This window comes from Kryptolebias marmoratus, linkage group LG7 (genome assembly GCF_001649575.2).
Source record: "Kryptolebias marmoratus isolate JLee-2015 linkage group LG7, ASM164957v2, whole genome shotgun sequence".
NCBI classification, from domain to species: domain Eukaryota; kingdom Metazoa; phylum Chordata; class Actinopteri; order Cyprinodontiformes; family Rivulidae; genus Kryptolebias; species Kryptolebias marmoratus.
Window position 1 is genome coordinate 20,822,359 of NC_051436.1, and position 8,069 is coordinate 20,830,427.

Here is an 8,069-nt window from a genome sequence, read left to right on the forward strand (position 1 = left end):
GTGACAGGTAACCAGATGACTAAGCTGGGGGAATGAAAATGAAAACAAACACAGACACATGAGACAAGAGCAGAAGGAAACACAAACCAAACTACAAGATAACAGAAAATAATAAACACCAACTGAAACATAAAGCAACTAACTGAAAACCAAAAACCCAAATCCTGACACAGCACTTGGTCTGAACCCACTGACACTGTGAGCACTGTGTTTGAGAGAGTAAAACAGACTTTTCTTTCTTTAAATTTGGCCAAATGTGATTTTGGTAAAGTTACTGTCACTTAACTTGAAAGGAAAGAAGGTCAAGGACACAATAACCCTTTCACTTCCAAAGCAGCTGCAGATGTAACAATGGTACACCAAACAGCCTTGTAAAGCACCTTAAATTAATCCATGGTCTCTATTTTGGCAGGACTCTCCATGTTAAATGTGGTCAAGTCGGATGCTCACATTCTTTTGGTAGCTTTTCTGGTTTTAGAAAGCATCTAAATAGATGTCATGTTAGTGGTTCATTTGAATCTGTAGAAGATGGGGAGTTTTCACCTCCCAAAAATGTTCTGGATACAAGAGATGCCAGAATTGTCGAAATGGTGACTAAATCTTGAGAGGCTGACACAAATTCATCTTCAGCAAACACTGTAAATAATTGTGCGTCATTAATGTCTGATATAGAGGCTGCAGGTGTTGGCCAAAGTTTGGTGAATTCTATTGTGATTTCCATGGAAGAGATTGTAAAAGACATCCAACATCACACTAAAGAAACTGTGATAAAAAATGTATTTAGCAATGAAAGAGACACTAATGTGCAAGAAAGTTGAAGCACGTTTTGAAGAGCTAGAGAATCCTTTCACAGTTCTTAACTCAGAATATAAAAGTGGGAAACTGTAAAACTGATTGAATGTGTAATTGGATCAAGATTTGACACAAGATTGAATAAGAAGACTAGAACATATGATCAGGTTGTAGTTCAAGACAAGTTCATGTATGTTCCAATTTTATCTTCTTTGGAGTCTATATTTAAAAGTCCATATGCAACCGAAATGTTGAAAAGCTTAATCATTGATGACTTTATTTATAATTTATGATGGATCTTTTCTTAAGGGTGTGAGGTTTTGGGTTTTTCTTTGTGTCTTTCTTGGTTTTTGTTAGTTATCTTGATTTCCTTTTTGAGCTGTCTCTGTTTCCAGTGTTTTTCCATTCATCCTCAGTCTACACTTGGTTTTCTGCCATGCCCACCTCCACCTGTCAGTAATGAGTATCACACACCTGTGCCCACTTACCGATAATCCTCTGTGTTTAAAAACCCGTCTTCTCCTCCACTCTCCGCTGGTTCATTGCTCTTGGTTCCTTGCTTGTTGTCCTTTGTTCATGTTTCATCGCTCAATGCGCCGCCTATTTATGTCTTGCACTTAGTTCTAGTTTTTGCTGCCACGTTAGCCTTTTTGTTTTTGTTTGTTTTCATTTAATAAATTAGTTTCTTTAAGATGACTCTGCACTCTGGGTTCGCCTTCTTCTCCCCTGCCGTTGACAAAGGGTCATTCTCTATTTTCAACTGAAAAGCACTCAGTGCAGATCCAGATGTTCTATAATGATTTTGAGGTAGCAAATCCTCTTGGTCCCAAGCAAGGTATTCACAAATTGGGTAAAATCTATTTTACATTACATAACTTCTCTCCAAAATGGAATTCTCTTTTGGCTAACATACACCTGTGTGTCTTGTTTCATGCACAAGATGTTAAATAGTATGGTTTTAGTGAAATTCTTGCACCTATTGTTAGAGACATTAAAGTTTTAGAACTGATGGAATTTTTATTCCACTATACGGTTGCCATGTTCATGGCAGTATTGTGCAGGTTACTGGGGATAATTTAGGCCTACATAGTTTGTTTGGTCTGGTTGAGTCTTTCAGTGCAAGGTACTGTTGCAGGTTCTGTTCGGCTGAAAAAGATGACAGAATTCTCTCAAGATTCTTCCAAAATAGTGCTGCGCACCAAAGAAATGCACACTGTCAACAAGTGGCTTGCAATCCCTCTCATCCTTCTATTTTTGATGTGAAGCCTTCATGTGTTTTAAATTTACTTGTGTATTTTTACACAACTGAAAACTTCTCAGTCGATGTGATGCATGACATTTTTGAGGTTATCATCTAGTACGAGTTGAAACTTTTGTTTGAGTATTTTAAAGAACAACATTTTACTTCAGGGGAACTGATTTTGAGAATACTACACTTTGACTATGGATTTATGGAGAGGAAACAACAGGCCAGGGGCTGTGAATTTATGTGGATAATTGAATGATCTCTGAGTAAATGCAGTTCAATCATGGTGCTTGCTGAAGAATGCTCCTCTCATGTTTACAGATCTGGTAACATCTGATAATCCATATCCTTTTAATACTACAAATAGTAAATATTGTACTTTCTTCAATGTTATCCCAAGGTCTGTGTGTATTATAATGGCAGAGTTTACTTTAAGGTAACACCTGTTGTTGATAAGTCCTGATTATGTTATGACTTCTATTCCTAGTCCCATGGGTTCTCACAGAATGAACTTGTTTATAGGAGTGATGTTGAATTTTCTCCTCATGGGAGACTGACCTGCTTTTCCCTAACTCCTCCTTCTGGTTCAGTATTTCAGTATCTTTAATATAAGCTCCTGTGTTGACTTAGGGGGGCAGAGCTTGGATTTGAAGCTTCCCCATTCAGACCTGGGACTCTGATGTTAATTCTTAATTGTCTTTAATGCTCTCTATTTTTTGTGCACAACATATAAATAAACCTGTTTGAGTGATTTCATCTAACAGTGAATGGAAGTTATTTTGCTACCACAACAGTATATTTAAAACATTTGATTGTGGATCATCACAAACTGTTTAAAAAGTTGTATCCACAGAAAAAAACTTTTACCAAAGCACCATTTTCTCATTCATTATCCTCTGTGCATACAGCAAATTGGACCTGTACTTCATAGCTGGTGCATGTGCTATGAAGGTAAACACAATTTTTTAAAGAAACAGTTAATATAATTTAAAAACATTACCAAAACACTCGTTAAAAACATTAAAATCATATGGCACATGTTTGGCAAGCTTCATCAACTTTTAATTGATTGGACACTGAACCAGGGAGAATGGTATCTTTAAACATGGTAAAAGGAGATTCGGACATTTCTGAGGCAGTGCAAGTTTCTCATGAGGCTCAAGTTATGAAAGTGAACTGGGCAAAACACAGTGGGTTTATTTACCGTCCTCATCTGGTTATTTTCGGCAAAGTTGAAGGCCTCTGTTTTACCAGACTGAGTTAGTTAGTTAGTTAAAGAGAAACTGTTGCTGCTTACATTGCCTTTATGTACAGTAAGTTTTCATGAACATTTTCATGCTTATAAAATTACTAAAACAACAATATTTTGTTGTGTTTGATGTCAACCATCCATGTTATCCTAAGCCCTTTGACATATAAATGCCATATGGAGCAAATGACACTGCTCTGTTTGTTGTCCCATATTGCTATCTTTGGTGAACATTTCATTGTTTTGAAGATAATTCATTCAAACTGACACTGTTGTCAAAGTAATTATGGCAATGGATCATAATGTTGAATAAATGTTGTCACTTTAAACTTATAACTTTGTGATTATTGTGATTGGTAGATTTGATAAAAGCCATTTAATGCTAAATTTTGGTGTTATATGGTATATGTAAAAAAATACTGGAGAAAGAAAAATTTTAATATAACACAATAAAATGTATATTTTTAAGTAAATTTAGTGTAAAATTAACTCCATAAAATAACAGTATTACTCTGAAGAGTGTAAACAAACAATAGTGTTAAATAATTTGACTCATTAACTTGTTGATTTTGACACAAAAATGAGTAAAATTAAAAGTTGACACTGGCTATAGAGTACGTTTTACACTATTTTCAAGTGGGACCAAATGTTATCTGAAACAGAATTAATTCTATAGGTGTTAAAGTGACACTTTGTTTGTTTGTCTTGTTGAAGTAAAAGCCTATTTAACATGGACATACATTCAGGGGAGACAATAAATAGGACTGAGGATATTAACTAAGAATTAAATCTTCTGTCTAAAGCTTCTGTCTGAAGAAACAAATACTTTATGCCTTAAGTGTCGTCCTCTGTCGGTCGTCATAAGTCAGTTTCTCCTTCATTTTGGGCTGTTGGAAACATGTCAACAACTGGATGGATCAATATGCAGTTTTCTACAGATCAAATTTTTATGCATGTTTTTCCATTGATGTCAAAATTATGAGTAACCTACTAAATGAAACTGCTGCATATGTCACTGTCACAACATGTTACTGTCAGCCAGCTGATGGCTTCTCTTGAAAATAATTCACAAAAAAACAAACAACACTGGTTGTTCCAACTGGTTACTTTGCTTATCTTATTTACCTGGGAATTTTCTTTACCTGTTTCTAGTTTTCAATGCAAATATCAGCATTACCTGACATAATACACTATCTGTGTAGCTCTCATTTATAGGGTTCACTGAAAGCTATTTTAGTTTTATGATTCTTCCACATTTTGTTAACAAACAGTCTCTTATTGACATATATTTGGTTAATAAAATAGTTACAAAGTAAAAACATCTGTCTCATAAAAGTGAAGAGATAGATTTCCTTAGAGCTCAGTCAAACTATTGGAAAGGTTTTGAGTTTGATCTTTTGCACTTTTTCACTAGACTGAATGTCTTTTTTGTTACAGTGAAATGTAATGTAAAATGTAAAGATGGAACCTTATCAGCACAGCAAAGTATACTGAATAATCAGTAATTATATTGATTTAAATGGCAGGTTGAAGCCAGGCTCAAATGTATTTAATAATCACATTTATATAATATATGGTTGACTAATAAGAGAGTAGATAAAAATAACGAATTAACCTAGAAGTGGGTGGATATCATAATTTAAACTTAACGCTCAAAGCACCAAGATTTTTCTAGAAAAATATTCAGATTTTAAAAGTCTGTACATTAAAGTTGGTAGATAAAGGCACTTACTGTCTTTTTTTCTGTCTCTGTCTCTCGGCCCCTCCCTCCTTTCAAACTCTTCTCATTAATGTAAGAGTTGGTTACAGAGCTAAATATGATTGAAATACTTTCTACCTTGCTTTGGCTAAAATGTTCAAATCTGTCAAAGCAATGGAGCTAGTTTTGATTTCCATGGCATAGCAAAGCAGTTTAGCATGATTTTACCACCGAAGTCATGAGAAGAAGAAACTGATTCAGGGTCTGATTCTCATTGCTAATGTGTTTCCTCCTACTCAGAAGTGGGCGCAAATAAAATGTTTTACACATCGTTTTTTAAGCAGTTACTTACTGAAAGTTACTTGTTTGTGCAGTACAGAGACACACAGTTAGCTTCCCACCTGACTCCTCCTACACATTGGACTAAACCATGGTACTAACAATGGCAGGGGGAACTAAAACATCTTTCAATGAATGGTGGGTTTCTTTATTCCCCTTTTTAATTTTAATATTGTTTAAATACACAGTTTCTTTTGATGATTTTTTGGGGTGGGGGGCTCTAATGAAATTAAAATCCAATGAAAAATAATGCATTTTTTGGGATTTTGCTGCCAGCAAGTCATCCATCCATCTTCTTTTACCTGCTTCTCCTTTCTAGGTCGTGGGGAGCTGGTGTTTATCTCCAGCAGTCACTGTGGGAGATGAGGGGGACACCCGGGACAGGTCATAAGTCCATCACAGGGACACATAGAGACAAACATCCACTCTAGCTCTCACACCTAGGGACAATTTTGAGTTACCAGTCAACTTCAGATGCATGTTTTTGGTCTGTGGGAGGAAACTGGAGTACACCCACGTGTGCACAGGGAGAACATGCAAACTCCACCCAGAAAGGCCCCAGGCCAGGAAGCGATCCTGCAACCTTCTTGCTGGGAGACAACAGCTCTAACCACTATGCCAGGCTAAAACCAACTTTAGATTTTGTTATTGAAGGATATAATAGTTAAAGAAAGGATAGACAAAAAGGAAATTAATTGAATTTACTGTTTGTCACCATATGTACAATGAGATTAAAAGCCAACTCCAAAACAGTGCAAATAGTATAAGAAATAAATATTAATATAAATATAAATATGATTATATTTACAATGATATGTATTTATATATATGTACATACATAAGTATATATACATACACATAGAATTAATGCATGTGAGAGTACAGGGTATTAATTACTTTCAGGAAGAAGCTGTTTTTGAGCCTGTTTGTTTTTGTTCTGATGCATCTGTAGCGCCTCCCTGAGGGCAACAGGTCAAACAGGTTGAAGCCAGGGTGGGAGCTGTCTTTAGGGATGGTCATGGCTCTATTGAGGCAGCAGGAGGTATAAATGTTCATTAGAGACAGGAGAGGGCAGCCAATGATCCTCTGAACTGTAAGTTATCATTATTAAGTTAGTTTCAATATCAGACATTAGGGAAAGGTTTAGAACTGGAATATAAAGTTGTGAAAATATGGGGAAAAATAGGAAAATGTAAGATAATTAAGTTTTATAACCCATGTAAAACATTATCATTTGAGTTGATGGAGGAGGTACTGGAATATATGGAAGGGAGAGTATTATGGTTGGGGACTTTAATGCTAATAGCACATTATGGGGAAAGTGTGATGATAAAAATGGACACATTATAGAAGAATTGATGGAAATGAAACATTTTGTATGTATTAATGATGGGAGAGGAGCAAGAATTAATGTGAAAACAGGAGCAGAGTCAGTAACTGATCTGGCATTTGTATCTCACTTGCTGGTGTTTGTGAATGAGATATAGACAAAAAATACAACAACTGGTAGTGATTATTGTCCCATTAAAATCATAGAAGAATTAACATTAAATAGTATGAATATAAAAGTAAATAACAAATGGAATCGTAGTAAGGTAGACTGGATTAAATTTAGATATTTGAGTTAAATAAATCTAAACAAAATAGACATGGCAATAAATGTAATTAATATAAATTTGTGTGTCTGTAAGACAATTAAAGAAGCTGCAGAAAATTCAATAAAGAAAGGAGGAAGACAGAGTGATAAAAATTGTTCTATGGTGGACAAATTAATTGAGTGAAGTAATAAAATAAAGAAATAAAGCATTTAAAGTTCTTAAAACTAATTCAGTTTATCAAAATCTAACAGAATATTAAAAAGGAAGCAATGGTATAAACCATCTACGCTGCAAAGAGAGAATAATGGAGGAACTTCTGTAACACAGTCAGGAAAGAAACAAAGATGTCAGGATTTGTGTGAGTGTTTTGTGTTTGAGTCTTTCCTGAACAGAGGATCAGCAGGAGGGTGTGCTCCATCTGAGGCAGCATCCATACCTGTCAGCAATTAATCCTCTAATTGCTGTGACTTTTTAAGTAGCTCCTACACAACCAGTCATCTCCTGATGATTGCCTTACCTGGTAGAGTCAAGCCAAGAGAGACTCTTAAATTCTTCTTAGTGAGCTTGACAGTTTGTGATCTCAAACCACCAACCTCCACGGATCCAGAACGCCTCCACCAAGCTGTAAGTTCCATTTACGTTTTCTTTTTAAGACTGTCTCGTCTTGGTTCCACATGTGGGTCAGAAAACTTTCTGAAAACATGACAAAAGATGTTGAAAGTAATTAAAAAAGAATATGGATATCCAATATTAAACACAGATAACACAACTACAGTAAAGGATGAAGAGAACGCTGAAACACGAGCAAAAACATTTCATAAAATTCATAATTTGAAAAACATTAATGATGAGGGAAGCCACAAAACAAAAATACCAAGATTTACTACAGAATATGGTAGACACAAATCACTTACTGAATGAACCTTTTATAAAAGCAGAATAATAATATGTTAGTCTATTAATAATAGAGTAACATATTGTAATGACGCAGAAAAGGTTTTACCGGTTGAACTCGGCTTTTAATGAAGAACTGAGCTGCTATTACGGAGGCTACAGCTCACGCCTCTACAGAGTCGACCAGACCGGGCGCTCGCAGGCAAAAAACAATAACACACTGCCCCTCTTCTTCCGTCCTTCCCGTGTCCC

General features: G+C 35.5%; 1 long non-coding RNA gene across 1 annotated transcript in view; it reads right to left on the reverse strand.

The window, feature by feature from the left end:
* LOC119617199 overlaps nt 1–5,198 on the reverse strand; it is a 7,984-nt gene extending 2,786 nt beyond the window's left edge. Inside the window, exon 1 of the long non-coding RNA XR_005233416.1 lies at nt 5,020–5,198. This is a non-coding gene — a long non-coding RNA (uncharacterized LOC119617199). The remainder of the gene's footprint in view (nt 1–5,019) is intronic.
* Nucleotides 5,199–8,069: the final 2,871 nt, after the last annotated feature.